Here is a 22927-nt window from a genome sequence, read left to right on the forward strand (position 1 = left end):
ATCCCAAATCTGTGTGTGACAGCTGGCAATACTCATAATGGCAGCCTAAAAGAACATTTTCTAAGAAATATCAGAAAGATGACAAAGATAAAGCACTAAGACTAGACTGTACCCATGTTTCATAAGTCATCTAAGCGACAACAGTCATTTCAGAAAGCCATTTAGACTCCACATCATACCGTAGTCGTCATACATATTCATCAGCCATTATGCATCACACAGACTTACAAATTGGATGCAATGACATTAGTCAGCATCCGATGCAACACTGCCTGTAACTCTTTCCTGATTCGTCAGTGGAACTGGGCCGGTCTCTTTGCAGCTCTGGCTATGCTGGGAGAAAGAAAACGTATCCCTTTGAAAGCAGCAGCAGTGGGAAGTTCAGTTCTACTATATAATGTGGGATGAATTTGGGTGTAAGGAAATGTGTTTTCACTGAGAAACAAGGCTGCTAAAACAATAAAGAGAGGCCACATGGTGCTAGTTAATTAGTCTGAGAGCCTGCGAGGGCCCGAGATGCGAGATGCGCTCTTCCTTCACATCCCAGCTAAGTCAGTCACCGAGATCCCTCTGGCCAGGAGTCATAAAAGACCGCAAAATTACCAAGGTTTAAGTGCGAGTATTTTTCCTTAAAGCATTCTTGACACAAAATTGTACTGTGTAGTGCTACACAGAATCATTCTCTCTCTTGCGTGGCAGAGTTTACAATAGATGCTTGGAAAGGATCTTTATTTATCTCCTTCAAAGCACAGCAGATATATGGGTCTGAGGCCTAGAAGTGAAGCCCAGAAGAATCTTTTTAGAGTCTCGTGTTATTTGGTTTAAGTATTGCATACTATACAGAGAAAACAAGAGAAGGCCCAGGCTCTTCATTCTGCACTGTTGCACTTTGACATCCAAGAGTGGAGTTTGTTTGTTGAACAAACAAAAGAAATATCCAAGGAATACCTAGACAAGTTCAAGAGGATCTGTTTTTTTTTTGCAATGGGTGGGATTTAAAAAAAAATAAAAAAATCCAGACCCCATGCAATGTGGATGCGTCAGGTGATCATCATTTCCAGTCCAGCTGCCAATAGTCTGATAGAAATGAACTTTAGATTACAGGACTGGATCAGCCTGTTTCTGGAGAACTGGGGGTGAGAAGGGCTGGAGACATGCATGTCAGGAGGGACACATTACTGACACATGGAGAGCTCCACTTTCTCTCTCTAGAGTATCACACTGTAGGGGCTCAGAGACCAGCCAGATGGCTATCCCCTCTATTTCTACGGCAAATAGAATCCTCCCTGAACCTGTTATCTGGAACATAAGTGCATCTATTAAATATCTTACAGCGTCTCTTCTTTTTTTCATTCATTTTTACGGCATTCCTAACAGGCTGTTGCTCTGACCCCCAGCAAAACCAAGGACATATAAACCAAAAGGAGAAGAAAACCTAAACATAGTGAGCTGTCACACCTGAAAATTATAGGATTCAACTTCATCACAAACCGATAAAGGATTTCTGCAGAAACCTAAGAAGTCCTTTTCTGTGAGTTTTTTATTTTCAGAGTCTCTAAAGTGCAGATCACCTGTTGTTAAAGCAATTGAATACTCTGTAATAGCATAATGCTTCTTTTTTTTTTTTTTAATGCTGCTTTCTATGTAAAGGTAAGCCAGCAGTCTGCTCACCGTGTTACTGGATACAGGCATCCCTCCTCTTCCTTTACCTCCAAAATGCTATCCTTAGATATTCTAGCAGAGCTCCTTTGTTTGTGGTATTTAACCTACCGATTACGCCACCTGGCCTTTGCTTGAGGTTTTGCCTGTGTGTGCAAACCCCCTTTGGTATCCGCACTAAGAAGTGGGCATTTGGCATGGTCTGGTTCCCGAGCAGGGGAGTAGCTTAATTTCTAGGCCATCTGGTTGTGCTTACTGAAACCCACAACACTCTTCACGCACAGAGCATGTGCTCCAAATAAAGCCTTTACTGTAACAAAACTTTTCCAATGATAATAATAATAATAATAATAATCATGAGATTATTTGACAAACTGTGCATTAACATGAAGAAGAAGCTGTGCTATCCACTATTCAATCTGTCAGGAGCTCCTTGCTCACTCTGTGACAGGTTCTCCTACTTACTCCGCTAAGGAAAATCCTGTTACACTGCAGAACAGGCTCTCCCCTTCCCTTAAATATCTCGTTGGTATAGCTCCTCTCCTCACAATCGGGCCGATACAGTAAGGACGTGTAAGAAACAGTGCGGCAGTGCTGGGCGCCTGCTCCTTTGCCGCGCGCATATTTTGGTTCACATACTGCTCGATTCAGTATTCAAATTAGACACAAATCCAAGCGGTGTCCAAAGCGCGTCAGTGAAGCGGCAGGCGCTCGCAATCCATTTTACTGTATAGAGTGGTATGCAGCGCGTATACAGTATCCAGGGTGCGCTGGTACCTGTCCTTTGAAATGTCATTCCACCAGGTAAGTGGATGGTTCTTTTCTACAGACCCCGCTGCCTTGAGCGCCCGGCCGGACGTCCAAGCCGCGACCTTGGACGTCCGGCCAGGCGCTCAAGGCAGCGGTGCCTATAGGCGGGAAGGTCCATGAACGGAAGCCACGACCTCGGACGTCCAAGGTCGCGGCGTCCATTCATGGACCTTCCCGCCTGTATCCGGGCATCCATGATCGGAGGCACCGCTGCCTTGAGCGCCCGACCTCGGACGTCCAAGCCGAGGGCTGGCAAGCGAATCCTCTAGTCTCTCTATATTATAAAAGTATTAGGGATGCTGGGTGATCACGTCAGCATGCTCATGCACCACTACACACACAGGCGGGCCTCGCATTTCAAGCATTTCTCAACCGCTGTCCGGTACGAAGCTGACTGAACACCACACTAACGCAAGGGACAGGGTAGGCGGTAAATATTCAGGTTAAAGATGCGGTAAATGAGCTGGTTAACAGGGCGATAATTTGGGCGCACGTTACTGCATCGTAGGGAATAGCTAATACAATCATTAACATGTCATATACATGTGGCGGGTGGAAAGGGATACGCATCCTTTTCGGCAAGCGGTAAAGACGCGTAAAAGCCGAAACTGAATCGCGGGTATGCCTTACGCGTCCAAAATGTGCGTCCAAAGCGGGTTAAAAACCGGGTAACCATGGCCGCGCTTTACTGTATCGGCCCATAAGACATGAATTTTCAAAGGTTTTTCTTGCATACAAATAACATATACGTATGCATGTAGCATGTACGCATGCATATTCTATTTTATAAATGTCAAGAGTGCATACATATTTTCAGTATTGCATGTACATTTTACTGAGGAAAACTGGGACAGTCTAGGGATATTCCAGGAGGGGTTCTGAAGTATGCACAATAGTTGCTATTTTATAAGAGGTATACACATATACTTTACAACTTATTCATACACTTTTACACCTGCTCATTGACTCATGCAAGTGAAATTGGACTTGTCTGTTGTCTGCAGTTTTAGGGTAGGAGGTCTGGGTGAACTGGTAGGGACTCAGAGTGAAGTGCTAGAGGGTCTAGGTGAACTGGTGGAGATATCAGTGAACTGGTGGTTCCAAGTGCACATGCAAATCATTTCAAATTGGTATACTCACATAGGGGTAGATTTTAAAACTTTGCGCGCACGCATCCATGTGTGCGTGCTACCCGGCGCGCACACATAGATATGCGATTTTATAACTTGCGCGCACTGGCGTGCACAAGTTATAAAATGTTGGGTCAGCGCGAGCAAGGGGGGGGGAATAATTTTGCAAATTCGCACAGCGACGCATCGGGGCCTTCCCCAGTTCCCTCCCAGTTCGCTCCAATTAAGGAGCAGACTGGGAGGGAACTTCCCAACCCCCTAGTCTAACCTTCCTTCCCCTTCCCCAATCCTGCCCTCCCCCTCCCCCTATCCTAAATCCCCCCAAATTCTTTATCCTACCTTTTGCTCCTGCTTCTGAGCAAGCTGCACGTGCCGGCGCGCAATCCACCGGCACAGCAGCAAATGGCCACTGTGCCGGGTGCCTCTAGCCCCGCTTCACCCCGCCCCTGGACTGCCCTGCCCCGCCCCTGGACTTCCCCACCTCGCCCCCCCCCGGACCACCCCTTTTGCTAACCCCGGGACTTACACGCATCCCGTGGGGTTTATGCCCTTGGCCGGGCCTTTTGAAAATTGGCCCAGCGCGCGTAAGGCCCGGCCACGCATGTAAACCCCCGGGTTTTACACACGTAAGTGATTTAAAATCCGGCCCATACTTACTAAAATACCTGCCTCTGCATTTAATTCTGGGTGTTCATTCATGCAGTGTCGCAATTATTTCGCACATAATATATACATGCATATGTTTATAAAATGGTAGAGAAATTATGCATTTTCTTGCATTAGAAATATATGTGCGTACTGAAACCTACACATGGTCTTTCACAGCAGAAATGTATGGTATTTTATCTCGCTGCACAGTTTATAAAATATTTGCATTAATCTCTGGGAATCCACTTACACATACAAACGCTGTACCATGGAGAGGTTTGAAATTAGACTCTCTGTGTAGCATCGTGCTGGCAGCTGGTTACACTGACTAGACAAGTCAGTTATTTTCCTTCCTTACGGGCCGATTCAGTAAAGTCCGCTCTCCCAGGTCACTCGCCTGTGCGCGCAATACAGTATTTAAATTAGGCCCGGCGGTAGAAATGGGCAAAAGGAGGCGCTAGGGACACTAGCGCGTCCCTAGCGCCTCCTTTTTGACAGGAGCGGCGGCTGTCAGCGGGTTTGACAGCCGACGCTCAATTTTGCCGGCGTCAGTTCTCAAGCCTGCTGACAGCCACGGGCTTGGAAACCGGACGCCGGCAAAATTGAGCGTCCGGTTTTCGACCCGACAGCCGCTAGCTGACTTCAATTTTTTTTTTACATTTTTTAGCCTTCGGGACCTCCGACTTAATATCGCCATGATATTAAGTCGGAGGGTGCACAGAAAAGCAGTTTTTACTGCTTTTCTGTGCAATTTCCCTGTGCCCGAAGAAATTAGCGCCTACCTTTGGGTAGGCGCTAATTTCTGAAAGTAAAATGTGCGGCTTGGCTGCACATTTTACTTACTGAATCGCGCGTGAATACCTAAAAGGGCCATCAACATGCATTTGCATGTTGAGGGCGCTATTAGGTTCGGCGGGTTGGACGTGTGTTTTCCGCCCCTTACTGAATAAGGGGTAAGGGAAAACGCGCGTCCAATCAAGGGTTAACAGTGCGCTCCGTTGGAGCACACTGTACTGTATCAGCCTGTTTGTAATCACAGCAGATCTCTGTGTGGATCCCACATCCCTTCTAGACAACCCAACTGGAACTTTCTTCTTTCAAGGACAGGAAATTTTCCTTCCCTGAATATTATTAGCATAAGAGCTTTCTTCCATTTCAAGGGAAACTCTTGCTCCTCTTGTCCTCAACCACAGGACACGAGGAAGTACTATAGGATGCAAAGCTTCTGCTTTGCTTTCCCTCCTTGGCTCCCTTGTAGGGGGATCACAGCCTCCTTCCTCTGTCTGCAGCTATTCCTACTTCCTTCTTCTTACTGAACTCTCGAGAAACACCGGGGGGGGGGGGGGGGGTGAATATATCCCTTAACAGGAATATTTCATTATTGCACATTCAAAAAGGGGGTGTGCTTACAAATGGAACATACCATACACTCCTTGCTCCTAATTAGGCCCTTGTAAATAGGATACATATTAATGAGGAATCTAAAGGACCCCTCTCTACACTACTACCAGAAATCATAGAGGAAAGATTTAATTAGAGAAGGGTGAATATTTAAAATGCTACCCAATATCAGCAGTCAGTTCCAGTTTTCTCAGTCCATTACAGATGAAAAATAAATGAGCTGAAAAGTTTGCTGGGAATTTCACAAAATCCTGGATGAAATTGGAGGCTTCAAAATCCCAGCAATTTCCCCACATTGTTTATTACTGAGAAAACACTGCCTAGCTATAATACCAGGATAATGGGCATGGTTTTGGATTGCACTTGTAGATATTGTAATTTGCTCTGAGCTTTGGGAAATGTGCAATATAAATCCAATGAATGGATGAATATTTTCACCTATATCTTGTTTTAATTTCTGTAAACCTAAAATCCTTTTAGTAAACTGTAATACAAAAAAAATCTAAAGCCTTTCATTTGACAGGAATCTGATGTCTTGCATTCATATAAGAAAATGTATTATGGAAGTACATAGCTCTTTCTGCAGAGGAGGGTATACGGTTGATTTCACAGCACATGTCGGCTTCTGAGAAAAATTGTAATATAAATCACTGAGTATGTTGATTTTGATTTAATTATTTGCCTTTTCCAAATCTAAGCTCAAGGCAATTTACAATTTCCCCTGTCCAAGAGGCTTATCATCTAAGTTTGTATCTGTAGCAATGCATAGTAAAATGACTTGTCCAAGGTATATCTGCTGGAGAAGCAGGATTCAAATCCTGACTTCCCTGCATCGCAACCTGTTGCTCTAACCATTACCTACTTCCCCAAGCTGCTATTACGGTAGTACAAAATAATGGCAGCCTACTCGATCCTAGGCATGCCTAACCCTCAGCTGCTATCTTCAGTTTCCATGTTCTTCCATGAAATAAATTAAAAAAAAGGAGTCACACTGAACTCCTCCTCTATATTTCAGTTACATTTAAGGGCCAATTTTAATTCCTACGTGTGTGGGGTACATTTGTGCGTGCTATCCGGCGTGCACAAATGTACACCTGATTTTATAACATGCGCGTGCTGCTGCACACATGTTATAAAATCCGTGGGTCGGCGCGTGTAAGGGGGTGCACACATGTGCACCTTGCGCGTGCCGAGCCCGAGGGGAGCCCCGATGGCTTTCCCCGTTCCCTCCAAGGCCGCTCCGAAATCGGAGCAGATTTGGAGGGAACTTTTTTTAGCTCCCCCCCCACCTTTTCCCTCCCTTTCCCTATCTAACCCACCCCCCAGCCCTACCTAAATCCCCCCCACCTTATTTCTTTGAGTTGAGGCAGGCGTAATTTGTGTGCGCCAGCCAACTGCTGGTGCGCCAACCCCTGGCACAGGCAGCTGTGCCGGACGACTTGGGACCGCCCCCGGACCGCCGCCATGCCCTGGTCACACCCAGGACCACCACCATGCCCTGGCCACGCCCCCGGATCGCCCATTTTTGACAGCCCCAGGACATATGCGTGTCCCGAGGCTTGCACGCGCCGCCGAGCCTATGCAAAATAGGCTCGGCGCACGCAGGGGTAGGTTTTCGGGAGTTACGTGCATATCTTACGCACATAACCCTTTGAAAATCTACCCTTTAATGTATCTTTGCTCTTCTCTATCTAGCAGTTGTATTCTTGAAACAAAAAACAAATTACATATATACAAATATCCGTTGTTACAATGAAATGTATTTAGGCATTTCTTTGTAGAAAAAGTATTGTATTATAATTTCATTTAGATATGTTAACTTTCCACTGCACTGGTAAACTACTGCTGGAAAACTACGGCAGCTGCTGCTGATTTGCTAGCAATATCATTTAGCATCTAGATAGAGACAGTGAATAATTTTCATTCAGTTCAAATGCATCTTTTTTACATTGCACAATAGCCCCTGCATTAGTTGCCCCTGTATTAGTTGGAAAGAGTGCTATGTCAAAATTTGACTGCTATTACAAATGCGGTAATATACAAGGATTTACTTTAAAATACAGATCCTCAGCTGATTATAAGCAAGGCTTCTTGTTTAGTGGGGTTAGGGATACAGAGAGACTGCTAATTTTCTCTCATAAACTTTCCATTGAAAACCAGTACAAAGTCATACACGCGTCCCGGGGCTTGTGCACGCCGCCGAGCCTATGCAAAATAGGCTCGGCGCACGCAGAGGTTATGCGCGTATCTTACGTGCATAACCCTTTGTTTCCATAGGGGGTAATTTTCAAAAGGAGTTACATGCGTAAATGTAGCTACTATTGTAGCAATTTTCAAAAGCCATTTACTCAAGTAAAGTGCACTTATGTGAGTAAATCCTATAGACAAGTCAATGGCATATATTGTAGCAATTTTCAAAAACCCACTTACTCAAGTAAAGTGAATTTACTCCAGTAAACCTGGTTTTTACTCGAGTAAATGCTTTTTAAAATCAGGCCCTTAGTGAAGGAATAGACAACTCCAGTAACTTACGTGCGTAACCCTTTGTTTCCATAGTGAAAGAATAGCCAACTCCAGTCCTCAAATGTTATAATCACTTCTGGATTTCAGGTTATTCACATTTCACAATGAGTATGCATGATATATATTAGTATGCACTGCCTCAATTATATACAAACATATCTTATGCATATTCATTGTGCATTTGTATATCCTGAAAACCAGACCTGTCTGTCGCCATCCCTGCCATAGTGCTTATGCAGTTGCATAATTAAATGATGTGGTAATATTTAGCATAGATTTTAACAGTCATCTTCAGAAAGTAGCAGTGCTATTTGTAGCTCTAAGAGAAGTAGCACTTTTGACAAATCAAAGCCCTGTCTGAGGGTGGGGGATCTGAAAATCATTCAACCTACAGCAGGTAAAAATATGCTTCTTGCTCAAAAACACATTTGCTTTTCCCCTCAATGTGATGAGGCAGTCCAGAGGTGGAGAGGAAGGTGGAGAGAGGAACAATGCTTGCAGGTTTAATTATTCAAACCTACCCATGTTTTTCTCAATGAAAAAATTATGCACAGAGAAAAAATGTATAATCTCTACAGGAAATTGTTCCCTGAGGCAATAATCAAAGCAAAAGCCTATACAGGCTTTTGTTATTTGTGTAAACCCTGCAGAGTTTGAACTAAACGGATAGTTTTGATGTGTGTAATTAGAAAGTCAGAAACAAGGTATTTAGGATGAGGGATAAATCAGTTAAACCAGTTAATCTTCCCTCATGACCCCACATCCAGTCAGGTTTTCAGGATATTTACAAATACAGCACAATATGTATTTGCATATATTGGGGAACTTGTATGTCTTGAATTACATTCTGAGCATAGGGCAGAAAAAGTTAAAACACTGACTGTAGTAAAAATCCTGACTAAAGGTCACTAATTAAGAGACCAGGTAAGATTATTTAAGGACCTATGTAAGCAGCATACTTTTTTGTTATTGATTTTCTCTGGAGGAAGAGCTTAGTTGTTCCACAGTGAGCTGGGGAAAGTCTGTGCCTGAGTGCTGGCAACAAGGTCATTTTTCTGGTGGAAAAAGTAGCTGATAAATTTTGTTTTCTTGTTTTTAAATTGGGCAGTATCTGTGCATGGAGCCAGGGGCTCTTCATGTTCCTGCTAAAAACATTGTTGAATTCCCTTCTCGAACCAAAAGAGAGCTAAACCTGTGCCAATTCTAGGAACCAAACCACCCCAAATGTAGAAAATGCCTTTCTACATTTTCTGCACTGTATCTTTTGTCCTTTACCATCTGGGGATCTCGTCTGCCATTAGGCTACTAAATATTTTAAGATGCAAGCTGCCAGGGCAGCTAATTACCTGAACAGAGAAACTTGGCAATCTCCAGAGCCTACACTTTAAAACAATAAAGGCCACTAACCAACAAATTTGTTCCGTTTTACTAGCTAATTTTTACTTTTGACAGGCTATCCCAGTTCTCCCCTTTCTACAATGTACTAAGTGTGTCTCATTAATTTTATTTTATGTTTATTGGATAAAATATAATTTTTTACTCAAGTAAGTTTAATAATCTATGTCTAGAAAATGTCAATTCTGTTTTGAGCACAAAAGCATTCAATATTCTTTTCTGTGTTCATATATTTGATTGAATTAAAAAGTATTTTGTATCTACAGTTTGAACATAACAACTCATCTGGGAGGATATTACCACCATATTATACAAGATAGTTTAGCTATACATCTTTTTTAGTATCAGCAACCAATATAATGTATATCCAATCTTTTGCAATTTCTACAGCTGAATCCTCCAAAAGATCTGTAGGAACCTGTTATTTAACCTTTTCTTTCCATTCTTTAAGACCTTACTTCTTCCCGCTAGGTCAAAAAACAGCAATGTAACACTATGTGTTGGAAGAAGTCCTGAAGAAAATGAATCACCTCCTATTTCTTTTCTATTTATTCACTTTCCAGTCTCACTGTCTCATATTTATTACAAACATATTTCTGCATTTTCTTTTCCTTCCCTGTAAACATCAATCATTTCTTTTTATCTCATTTACTTGTTTTAACTAGCATATTTTATATACTATATGCATGAACCATTTCCCATAGTCACCTCCCTGAATTGATTCCACACCATTCTCAAAAATAAATAAACAACTATTATAAACATTGTATTTATGCTATGCCTCTTGGATCCCAGCATTTTGTAAACTCTCAGTAAATTACTACATTCATTTTTTTCCTTTTAACATTACAAGTATTTTGCTAAATACCTCCAAGAATTTTCTAGATTAAACCTGCAGACTCCTTAATGCTACACACCCATGCTATTTTTTTAAGATCTATACCTACATTTGTGCAATCCCTGTTACACAGAAAATCTTCACATACAGATCCCTGCTACATCATGCATTCTATACTCTCTCCTCCAAATTTTCAAACAAAGCCATGATCATTAGTAAAACTCAGGGTATCACATTTAGTCAAGAGTTGCACTGTTGACTCCCACATCACATAAGACTCACTGACTGTATCTCACTGGATTCTCCAGTTGCCTCCTTTTTCTATGCCTGTAAAATGCCGAGTCTCCATAAAGCCTGACACTCTTTAAGACTGTTAATTGTTGGTCATTGCACATATTTTCGCATCCTTTATACTGTAACAAAAAAAGTATACTCCCTTAGACATATCTGTTACTTACATGCTTATTCACTAAAACAGGCTATAGAATTAAAGTGTGCAAATATATGCTATTTACTACAGCTCACAGTATTTCAAATGGGGCCTCTTCATTAACAATGTGAGTTTTTGCATTAACACGTAAGCACACTTTAGTGAGTAGGCCTATTAATGTATTCTCATTATCTTTATCTCCATATTTTGAATTAAAGTCATAGGTCATTGGCTTCACATTTAAAGTTAAATGGTGTACTATTACATATGACGACCCTTTGGGATTGTTACTATACTGGCCTTGGTTCTTACCCTTTTGGAGTTAGGATAGGAGAGGTAGCAGTAGGGAAAGGGGAGGCACCCTTCTGAACAGCTCCTCCCTTGAGGTTAGCTGGAATGGCTAGCCCCTAAGACTATAAAAGCAGCTTACAGTAGTGTAAGAGTGAGCCGTGAAGTTTTGGTTTTGACGTTAGTGGAAGCAGGGGATTTTTTTTCCCTTGGTTGAGTGTTGGACCTATTTGGGAACCAGGCAATCCAGTCTGGAATCCCTGTCTGGCTTGTGGTCATCCAAAGTATTTTTGGGGACTTTTGTTAAGTTGACGTTTTTTGTGAGCCCCCTGATTTTGGGCCTGGGAGAATATCCTGGGGGTGCCAGATTAAAGAAAACTCTGCTCTACCATTCCTCAAACCTGAGAGTGGTGACCCACTGTAATAGCTTCCTGGGTTTTGGATTCAGTTAAAGCAGAGCTTAGTTTTGAGAAGATCTGGGAGGAAGGTTTTTGTTGCCACATTTCGTGCCCTGAAGGGGGGACATCTTGCAGTGTTACATGCTAGACTTTTCCTAAGTAAAATACTGTTGACACATCTGAAGAGGAGAACTGTGAGTAAGACCGTTTGAAACATTCTGAGGACCCCCAGAGTCTTCATCCTGGGGAAGAGAGAGAGATTGCGGGGAGACTGCAAAGACTGAGTTTTTACATCTTTTCACTAGATTTTGGAAGGAGACTTATCTGCTCCTTCAAGGATACCCCTGTCCACTTGAGAACCTTTACTTTTCCAAGACTTGGAGGATGAGAGTTTCCCTTGTCCTGGTATTGAGAGACCCTTGCACAGATATAGAAAAGAGAAAGACCTGTAAATTCCATCTAATTGCCAACTTCCCATGCAAGAACTTTTACAATAAAGATTATTTTTGAACACTCAATTTGAGCCTCCAGGGTTTTGGGGTTTTTTTGTTGGTACTCACATCCTTCCCCAGTGAAATAGACCTGACACATCTCCCAGGTTAGCATATCCAGTGTCACCCCTGCCACCTTGGGCCTTGGAGGAGAAATTTCTCCCCAGCCCCCAATCCCCGCCAGGAAAGAACCCTGCCCTGAGGTCCCAGAGAACCGAGTGAGAGTAGTGAAGTGTAGAGCACGGTCCCACGAACCCTGTGCACCCCTGTAATTATGCTAAATACAAGCAGGGGTAACATATACAATTTCCATGTAGACCTAGATTATTCCTATGATGCATTCTGTGCCTGCTTCATTATGTCTCACAGGAAATCTCTGGAAGATTTTTCACATTGCATAGAGGCCCTGTGGGACTTTGTTTTGTTTTTACAGTAAATTCTAAAACAGATTTTACAGTCCTCAGTAACAAATCTGTCTGTAGATCCCAAACGCTGGAATCACACAAATCTCTCAGGTAGTAAGAAATACTTTAAAGTTATAAATTTTTGGACCTACAAATCCTGATGACGAAGATCTGAGAGAAAAAGCCCAACGCGGCTTCATCAGGGGTAATCAATATTTCAGCGTGTAAGAATGTCCATTCGGACCACAAGGTCTCACCATTTCAAGGTAGAAGGCTTGCTGACACCTTATTTTGATATCTACGATGTTCTGCTTGACCCGTTATTTTTCAACTTTGGTTTAGATTCCCTTTAATTTTGAATTATTTCTTGTGGGCTACCTAACGGCTCTTTTCATTTCTAATTTTATATGCAATATCCAGCACTAGGGTCCATCTTTAACCACACTGGGCAAAGGTGAACACAACAATTTACTTTTCATTGGGACACACAATGATTTCTTAAAACAGACTAGGGAAGAATAGGCTAGTAGCCCAAGGAACCAGTGGGTCAAAAAACATAGTAGAACCAAAGTAAACATTTGCTCTTCCAGAAAGTCTGGATAAGCCAGCACATCTCAGAACAGTGCATGCTATGTCAAAGACTCCCAGGAGAGTAGTTAAAATGCTAAGCTTTATGGATAGTCAGTCTGACTTGGAGCTTGCCCTGGGACCTGTCCAAACATAATCTTCTATCTTAAATAGTAGGTACAAAGAGACAACAGAAGATAAGTAGGTAAGGCCTAAATGCTTTAAATTACATCATAGTCTCATAAGTTCATATTATTCCTCTGCCACAAAGAGCATAACCTTAGAGTATTCTTTGTGGTCTTTCTTTCAACCATTCTTTAGCTAGCAAATTATAGTTTGCTGATGTCACCACCAGAATCAGAGAGGAAGGACAGAAAAGCCAGTCCTGGTCTCAAAATGCAGAAATGGGCCATAAAAGAATTTCATCTGCAAAAGAGAAAATCTCCTAGCAAGAGAAATGATAGCAGTCAATATCATCTTCAAAATATTAATAGCAGAACATTCTGTATAGGAAGTAGAAATTGTTTGCGATCAAACTGCGAAGGATTTACGGTAGTACAATACACAACAATGTGCATGCTTTCCAGCAACAATTCATCTCCTGTCCACACAAATGATTATGAAAAGTACAAATGGGGCAAATGAGGGAGTGGCAATGATGTGCCTGGGGGTTTGCTGCAAAATGAACTGAAGCACGCTGGGATGTATAAAGGCAACCTTCATAGTCAGTTTATTCAGTAAACTTTCTCAAAAGAAGCATATCTAGCACGCTTTTATCCAGCCTTTGTTGTACTCCACTGAATGCAAGGTCTTGCAATTCTGAGCTCCCAAATAAAAGCAGGACTACAAGTCCATGCATGCAATGGGAAACACCCAAATCGCTTTTGAGCATAGGACAAGTAAGGAAATTCTCTTAAAAACATAAACCTCCCACCTGAAATTTAAAAATAAAAAAAGTTTTAGAATGCTGAATCTTCCCAAGGACTAATAAGTACCTCGTTCTGTTAATATGCTCAGCTCCTGAAGAATGGCGAGATAGTGGTAGACTGACAGGCTGATTGGAGCTGCTCATATCATAAAGGCTCATAATATATTTATCCTTAAAGAGTTTAATAGCATACACCTAAGCTGTCTCTTTCTAAGGAAAAGTAAGGCAACCAGAGTGCTGTGATTCTTCTTCTAACAAAGATTTCTCCATAAGAAGCTTTCATAAAATACGCTCAGTATAAACACCAAGGTCCTTCTGGGTAGAATGACTCCTTTGAACATTTACTGCTGCTAATTATCTAAATTTAGCTGCCATGTTTCAACATTTTAAGTTCTCCCCTGTGGTCCCAGAGGCAAAGTAAGGTTGAGGAGAGGAAATTAGCTGGTTAACACTGATTTTCAGAGCTTGGTGGCTTACTTAGCTAACACACAGGTCTATCCAGTACCGAGCGGTAGGAAGAGCTGCGTTAGTGCCTACGGCACCAGCAGTTACCGCCCGCACAGTGCAGCTCACCTACCGCTCGATCCTGAACACTAATTATATGTAAATGTAAACCGCGTCCGTAATGCCTTAGTCCCGCGCAACCCATTTTACTGGATAGAGCGCCTATACAGTATCCTGGGTGCGCGGGCCTAAGGCTTCACGCCACGCTGGTATCTGCCATTTCAAATGTCATTTGAAATGACAGATACCAGGAAGCGAAAAAAACCAAAAGCAAAAAGTAAGTCGCTTCGCCGCTTCACTCTTCCCTCCTCCCGGAGCAAGGCTGCTTTTCGCACCCTGCTCCGGGAGGAGGGAAGAGTGAAGCGGCGAAGCGACTTACTTCTTGCTTTTGGTTTTTTTGCTTCGCCGCTGTCAGTGTACCCCCTCCTCTCGGAGCAGGGCGCGAAAAGCAGCCTTGCTCCGGGAGGAGGGGGAGACACTGACAGCGGCGAAGCAACGGCGAAGACAGCGGCGAAGCAAAAAAAAAACCAAAAGCAATTTTGGTTTTTTTTTTCAAAAGCGACAATTTTTTTTTTTTTCCAAAAGCGACTTACTTTTGGGATCTGTCAAGATCCCAAAAGTAAGTCGCTTTTGGACGCCTGCCAACTTACTTTTCTGAAGCCATCATCAGGAACACATGCGATCGTAGCTCCTCCCGACGAAGACAAAGATGGCCGCCTGCACGGGGGAAGCGTACAATTGGCCGCTCAAGACGTGACGTCGTGACGTCACGTCTTCAGCGGCCAATTGCACGCTTTCCCCGTGCAGGCGGCCATCTTCGTCGGGAGGAGCTACGATCGCATGTGTTCCTGATGATGGCTTCAGAAAAGTAAGTTGGCAGGCGTCCAAAAGCGACTTACTTTTGGGATCTTGACAGATCCCAAAAGTAAGTCGCTTTTGGAAAAAAAAAAAAATTGTCGCTTTTGAAAAAAAAAAACCAAAATTGCTTTTGGTTTTTTTTTGCTTCGCCGCTGTCTTCGCCGTTGCTTCGCCGCTGTCAGTGTCTCCCCCTCCTCCCAGAGCAAGGCTGCTTTTCACGCCCTGCTCCGAGAGGAGGGGGTACACTGACAGCGGCGAAGCAAAAAAAAACCGAAAAGTCGCTTCGCCGTTGCTTCGCCGCTGTCTTCGCCGTTGCTTCGCCGCTGTCAGTGTACCCCCTCCTCCCGGAGCAAGGCTGCTTTTCGCGCCCTGCTCCGAGAGGAGGGGGCACACTGACAGCGGCGAAGCAAAAAAAAAACCAAAAAGTCGCTTTGCCGTTGCAGTCTCCGTGGCAGCCCCAGTCCGGACATCGGAGGGGGGCTGCAACGTTTTTTTCGCTTTTTTTTTTTTTGGCTTCGGGAGCAGGGGAGAGGACTGGGGCTGCCATGGAGACCGGCACCCATGATCGCGGCCGGGGCAGGTGAGCGGGGGCTGGGGGAAAGCTTGCCATCTACCCTTACCCCTGCCTCTACCGCAGGGGTCAGGGTAGGCGGTAAGTTTGCAGGTTAAACGCGCGACAAAACGGCAGGGAAAACTAGCGATAGTCGGGGCGCGGGTTACGGGATGCTAGGGAATAGCTAATTTGCTCCTTTGCATGCACTAGCGAGCTAATTCGCTCGTTTGCATGCAATATACATGCCGCGGGCGGAAGGGGTTGCCCGGGGAATTTAGGACGCGGTAGGAGTAGGTTAAAGGGGATTCGGGATCGCAGGAAGGGCTAATGCGGCCGGAACGTGAGTAAAAAGCGGCTTAGGAGCAGGGTAAACGCGGCCGCACTTTACAGGATAGGCCTGCTAACCAGCTAGATTTTAGTCTATTTTTAGTTGCAACATAACCAGCTAGGCTGTAGCTGAAAATCAGCTTCAGATAACCGATTAAAACATAGCTGGTGATTTTAAATGCTCTGTCCGAGTAAAAAATAGGCCCCATTATTTATGATAAAAAATTAAAAATCAAGCGAGCTTTAGCCAACATGGCAAATATATTTAAAATAAAAATGACTGGGATTATCTTTACATTAAATAAAATATATGATGACCACCCATATCTCTTCTGATATATTTTTACATTATGTAATAAGAAAACTTCCATCTGTTTCAATTGTTGCTCTTTCATTTCTCTATCTGTTTTATGTCATATTTATGACAATAATGTTCCATCTCTTAATATTTTAATCTAATATTTAGGAAGATGCAATAGGGCAAATTGACAAACTAAAGAGTGGCAAATCACCTGGATCAAAATGGTTTACACCTCAGAGTTCGCAAAGAGCTCAAACAAAATTGCAGGCCTAATACTAGTAATTTGTAACCTATCATTAAAATCATCTGTTATGCCTGAAGTTTGAAGGGTGGTCAGTGTAACCCCAATCTTAAAAAGGGCTCCAGGGACAATCCAGGAAACTATAATCCGGTGAGCCTGACATCACTGCTCAGAAAAATCATAGAAACTATTCTAAAGAATAAAATTACAAAACATACAGACAGGCTTAGTTTAATGGGACACAGCCAACACACCCAGGAGAAATCTTGCCTCACCTAACTGCTACATTTTTTTTAAAGGGGCTAAGAAACACGTGGATAATGATGAACCAGTGGATATAGTGCAGCATTTCCAAACCGGTCTGTCGCAGGACACTAGTGTGCTGTGGCTGCAGTGCAGGTGTGCCACGAAGAAAGTCCAATAAGGAATTGAAATGCAGAGGCTGGCTCCATCTTCTTTCTCGCCTGACCTGCAGGATGTCCTCCCGTCAGCAGGGTGAGGGGTTGGAAATCATTGCTTGTCTGTTGCTGCTGCTTTACTCTCTGCTGGCTCTCCGCTGTAATTGAAACTGTTTAAGCCTTGTAGTCTTGCCAGATCTGCTGGCCTTTTGCAGTTCTGATTACAGAGGGAGGCCAGCAGAGGAGAAAGCAGGGGGCACCAGGTAGGTGCTGCTTGTAGACTCTGCCAGTTCCAGGACATAGGAGAGAGAAGGGATGGCTGAATGTGCCAAGGCTATTTGTGGAGGGGGAAGGGAGGGTGATGATGCTGGGGAGTAGCGGGAGAAGTAAGGGGAGGTGATAATTCCTAGGGGGTGGAGGGAGAGGGAAGGTGGTGAGGATGCTAGGGAGTGGGTGGGAGGGAAGGGAAGAGAAGGAGATGGGGGAGAGGAAAGGTGATAAAGCCAAGGGATGGAGGGAGAAGGAAAGTGATGATGATACCAGGAGGTGGGGTGAGGGAAGAGAAGAGAAGGTGATGAGGCCGGGGGGGGGGGGGGGGGAGAGCAAAGGGACGAGAAAGTGATAGTTCCAGGTGGTGGGAGAGAGGAAAAGGAGAATGATGAGGCCAAGGGCAAGAAAAAAGGAAAGGAGGGGAAATGACAATGCCAGGGGGTGTGGGAGAGGAGTGGCGAGAAAGGAAAGGAAAGAGTAATGATGATGCCAGGGCATGGGAGAGAAAGGTGGAGGGAAGGAGAGTAATGATGATGCCAGGGAGTGGTGAAGAGGGAAGAGAAGGTGATGTTGCTGGGAGAAAGGGAAGGGAAGGAGATGATGATGCTGGAGGGTGGGGGAGAGGAAAGGGAGGAAGATGATGCCAGGGCATGGGGGAAGGGATGGGAACATGATGATGTCAAGAGGTTGAGAGAGAGTGTTGGAGGGAATGGGAAAATGATGCTGCTGGGGGTGGGGGAAAGGGAAGGGAGGAGAAGGTGATGATAATGTCAGGGAGTGGACAGAAGGGAGGGGAACATGAGAATACCTGCTGATTGAGGGTGAAGATTGTGGGAGAGAGGGAAAGTGATGCAAGAGAGTGAGGGGGGAGAGAGAAAGGAAGAGATGGTAATGCCAGGGGGGAGGAAGAAAAGGTGATGATGATGCCGAAAGATGGAAGGGAAGAGAAGGTAATGATGATGCCTGGGAGTGTAGGGGGGAGGGGGAGGGGGAGAGGGAGAGGGAAGGGAAGAGAAGAGAAAATGATGATGATGAAGGTGATGGTGTGCCATGATGAAGTGAACCTATGCTGGGTGTGCCATGACACAAAAAAGGTTGGGAATCACTGATATAATGTTTCTGGATTTTCAGAAGGCTTTTGACAAAGTCCCTCGTGAGAGACTCCATCAGGAGTCTTCAGCAACAATTTATTACAGATTGCTATCTCCGAAGTCTATACCTACAGTTGCTAACTTCCTAGCAGATTATAACAAGATTGCTAACTCCTCCTTTAACAGGAGTATCCTGCAATCCATCCACAACAGATTGCTAACTCTGCCTACGGAGTCTAACAAGATTGCTAACTCCTCCCATCTCGAGGAGTAGTGTACAACAGATTGCTAACTCCTTCCTTCAGGAGGGGTGATCCATAACAAATCCAAACTGTATTTACATGATGTTAGGTTCCATTTTATAAATCACCACCCAGGAAAAGGATCTGTGCATTATAGCGGACAATGGATTGAAATCCTCGGCTCAGTGTGCAACAGTGATCAAAAAGAGCAAACTGAATGTTTGGAATTATTAGGAAAGGAATGGAGACTATAATAATATTTCTGTATCACTCCATGGTGCGGTCACACCCAGAATACTATGTGCAGTTCTTGTTGCTACATCTGAAAAAAGATACAATAGAAGTAGAAAAGGTACAGAGAAGGGTGTCCAGAATGATAAAGGAGATGGAACAGCTTCCCTAAGAAGAAAGGCTAAAGAGGTTAGGGCTCTTCAACTTGGACCTCTATCTTGGCTGAAAGTAGATATGAACGGTCTATAAACTTAAGAGTGGAGTGGAACAGGTAAATACAATTTGGTTGTTTACTCTTTAAAAAAAAAAAAAAAGACTGTGGGACACTCCAAGTGGAGAAAATATGTTTTCACTCAGTGTGCAATTAAGTTCTGGAATTCATTGCCAGAGGAGTGGTGAAGTCTGTTAATTTAGCTGGGTTTAAAAAAGGTTTGGACAAGTTCCTTGAGGAAAAGTTTGTGGTCCCTGTGTACCACAGAAAGGACTGCAGAGTGTAATGAGCAGAGAGTGAATTGTGGTTAATGTGATTTCCCCCTATGGAAAGTACTAGAGAGGGCAGAAGAGCAGGGAAGGTTCCAGCTAACCAAAGGATATCTGTTGGTCAAGGGGTGGTCCTGAATGTCTTCACAGACAGAGTGGTTCAGCCCCTAGGGGGCCGGATTTTGGAAAGAGTATATCACCCTGAGTAGAGCAAGGGTGGGGTCTCTCGCAGTTGTCACCAAGCGAAGAGAAGGCAGCAGCTGGGACCCTTTCCAGGGGCTTCAGGGGAAAAGAGGAGAGTGTTGGAAGAGATACTCCAATAGTGTCTCAGGGAGCCTGTGTGAAAGGTTTGGAATTTGGATCTAAGTGTAAAACGTACATAAGAAAAAAGGAACCGAGAAGGGGTAGCTTTAGGAGAGATATTCTTTTGACCAGATTTACCTGGCTAACTTCAGCGCTCTCCAGCTAAAGTTTCACCGTGTTCCCAGAAGGTCGTCACCCCACCTCCTCAAATGCCAGTATATTTTTCTTGGGCAACGATTTGCCTAGATAAAATTTACCTTCTAAGTGGGGGTTGGGGGGGTGGGGCAGGGGAATCAACTTCTATTGACGACTTGGCTCCGGCGCATTGATGCCCTGCTGTTCAGTGCTACGCCCGCTCCTGTGATCATTGCTCTGCTTGCACTGGTTCACCGTCTCGTGCATGCCTTCCTCTTGCTTTTTTTTTTTTATTCATTGCTTCTCCAATTTGAAATCACTTGCCTTTGGTTATATATCAGGTCCCTTCCCTAAGTGCTGTCAAGAAAGCCCTTAAAGTTAGTCTTTTCTTCCATGCTTCCCAGGGGCTAGCTAGTCTCTTCTTTCCTTTTCCGTACCCTTTCTTTTCACTACTAAATGACTTATTTATTGTCTGTCACTCTGTTGTCCATATTTATTTTACCTCCATCAATTTAGATACTGATTTTCTAAAGTGCTTTTGCAGGAGCTTAGTTATTTATTTAAAACATCTCTAGACTGCATTACCCACAGGTCTAGGTGGAGCATAAAATATAGCTGTAAATGAGTAAAACAAGAAAAGAAAATCACAAGGAGACAGAAAACCATACAACGTCTGTGCAGGCTACAGACAGAATTGCCATACTTGATAAATAGCTACATCCAGGCACTTCTCACTGCCACACCTCGTCCAACGTGTAAGCTACCATCATTGAAAATGCATACATTTATAGAAACAGTCCCGAGGGGCCTGATAATGTTGGGTTCTAGGTTCTGTCAATCACCTAGTCCAATAGGCTTCCTGAGAAACAGAGTCTTTAAATGCTTTCTAAATATCTCCAGGTAAGCTTCAGGACGGGAGTTCCAGGGTTGTGGTCCAACCATTGAGAAAATCCTTGCCCACGTCTCTGGTAACCAAGCTTGTTAGGCCAAGGGTACATCCAGCATCATATATAATTCTAGATATATCATCCCTTCCATACAATGCATAGTTGGTTTAGGTCGAAAGAAGACCTGATACATGTATATTTATGATCTGATACAACAAATCTACCTCTATATGTTTAGTTGATAGATAAAAGAGGATCACAGAACAACTGTCCACATTAGTATTGGGATGTAACCAACATTTCAGAATGTCTTACATGCAGTTCTCAAATCTCCAATAAAAGCCTAAAGCAAGATTTGAATCAATGTGACCACCAGACCCTGGAACAGCATTTGTAAGAATAATTTATTTAAAGGAATCTGTCTTCTTCTCTAAATGTAAAGATGGTATCTAAAAACAGTTACTTCACTGTCTTAATGGTTTTGCAGTCTGGAATGTGGAATAATATATATTCCTGGAAGACAGGCACATCTATGGGATAGTTTATACTACCAGATATCCATATTTCTAATGCTTAAAAGTAAAAGCAAAAGAAAGGTTTTACTAGAAACAAAAACAGAGGGGTTTTTTTTTTTTTAAATCACAGATAAAATGTGATTTGAAAAAATAAACTCTGCGAGTTGGATAGTGGATAGTGTTTGTGTATGGCTGACATAGTCAAAATTGGAGAAAAAAAGCTTGATTAATTCTCTTGGCTTGCTAAGCATGAGACTCAAAATCCAAGAACTCATGTTAATTGTTCTTAAGCATCATTTAATATATTGGAAGTATTTATTACTCTCTCTCTTCAGATTATAGCCAAAGATGTATGCTTTAATTCAATATGCATGAAAAAAATCAATTCTCTTCTCAGAATGGGTGTAACATCATTGAATTAGCTAATCATCTTGTTGCATAAAATAAAACATACTGCAAGCATTTAATAAGCAGTTGTCAAAGAGCCAGAGGCTTTTGGAAACATTTCCCCCAAAGAAACTGAATATCCCCTTGCAGACAATTGAAAATGCTTCACATATTTCCTACCTTTTGCAGGAGAAAGTAGACATTTGATAGGTTACTCTTGTCAGTCCATGGCAAACATCTGGAAGAGACCTTTCAAAGCCAGAAGAGTGAACCGATGAGGCAAAATCTAGATTTCTAATGAGGAATATCACAGGACAATTTCCTTCTTGTCCCTTCTTGCAGGTTATCTTCAAGACGATGGTTAAAGAACTGTTATTATACTCCCTGAAGGACATTCACCTGAAAGAAGATTAAAAAGTACATTTTCCTGACTTCTACGGAGAATGGTGTATACTCCGTGGAAATTACAGCAAGCTGCAGCACAAATCTCAGACATGCCCTTTCTGACTGGTTTCCAACTTCTAGCTGCATGTTCCTACCTGTCTAGACCAGATGACGAGAATTCAAACTGCAACATCCCTTATCAAGTTTATCTTTTCTTTTCTTTCAGCTTCATATTTTAACAGCTGAAAAGAAAAAACAAATCAACAGCGAGGTGGAAGTTTCAATACAGAACATAACACACTTGTAGCTTCTAGAGAGTACATTAGAAGTAAAGAGTTTGAAAATCAAGCTCCAACTTGTTTTCCCAGGAAGGAAAGGAGTAGCCAGGATTACTTGTACAGAAGGAATGCAGTTTCCCTAATATGGTCACTCACTGTAGCAGACTTAATGATGACAGACATGTAAACATTTCTTTCACGTTTAATATCACTAGATATAGTATTAGGAAAACCAGCACTGCCTCATTCATAGGCCTAGCCAAGGTAAGGAGCCTCTCCTCATGTCAAGGCTGCCTGACCTCTCTTGGCAGCTGACCCTTGCACGACTGAATTTAGGCATAGGCAACGTGGGCAATTGTCTAGGGAAGTGCAACGGTGCCAAGAATGAGCGTCCGCTAGCAAATCTACTTCAAATTGACACTGCTCTGGGACTCGGGAGGGGAGTGGGGCTGGAGGAACCTCACTCACTCTCTGATCTCCAGGGTCTCCTATTCCCACCGCCCCCCCCCCCCCCCCCCCCCAATTCTGCCTTTGGGTCTTTGACTATTTCTGTCACTGAATTACAGTCCTGCACTTACCTACTCTTACCAGTGCAGCAGTACTTGAACAACTGAAGAGCCGTTTTGCCTGAT

General features: G+C 43.3%; 1 protein-coding gene across 2 annotated transcripts in view; it reads right to left on the reverse strand.

Moving 5' to 3' along the window:
* FRMD6 (FERM domain containing 6) overlaps positions 1-22322 on the reverse strand; it is a 321577-nt gene extending 299255 nt beyond the window's left edge. Inside the window, exons 1-2 of one of the 2 annotated variants that reach the window (XM_029598335.1) lie at positions 22173-22322; positions 21814-22032 (exon numbers count right to left, since the gene is read on the reverse strand). The gene's annotated coding sequence lies outside the window, so the exon portion shown is untranslated. Of the gene's footprint in view, positions 1-21813; positions 22047-22172 lie in introns of those variants that run through there. The other variant, XM_029598336.1, reaches the window with a different exon arrangement.
* Between the last annotated feature and the right edge of the window lie 605 nt (positions 22323-22927).

This window comes from Rhinatrema bivittatum, chromosome 4 (assembly GCF_901001135.1).
Source record: "Rhinatrema bivittatum chromosome 4, aRhiBiv1.1, whole genome shotgun sequence".
NCBI classification, from domain to species: Eukaryota; Metazoa; Chordata; class Amphibia; order Gymnophiona; family Rhinatrematidae; genus Rhinatrema; species Rhinatrema bivittatum.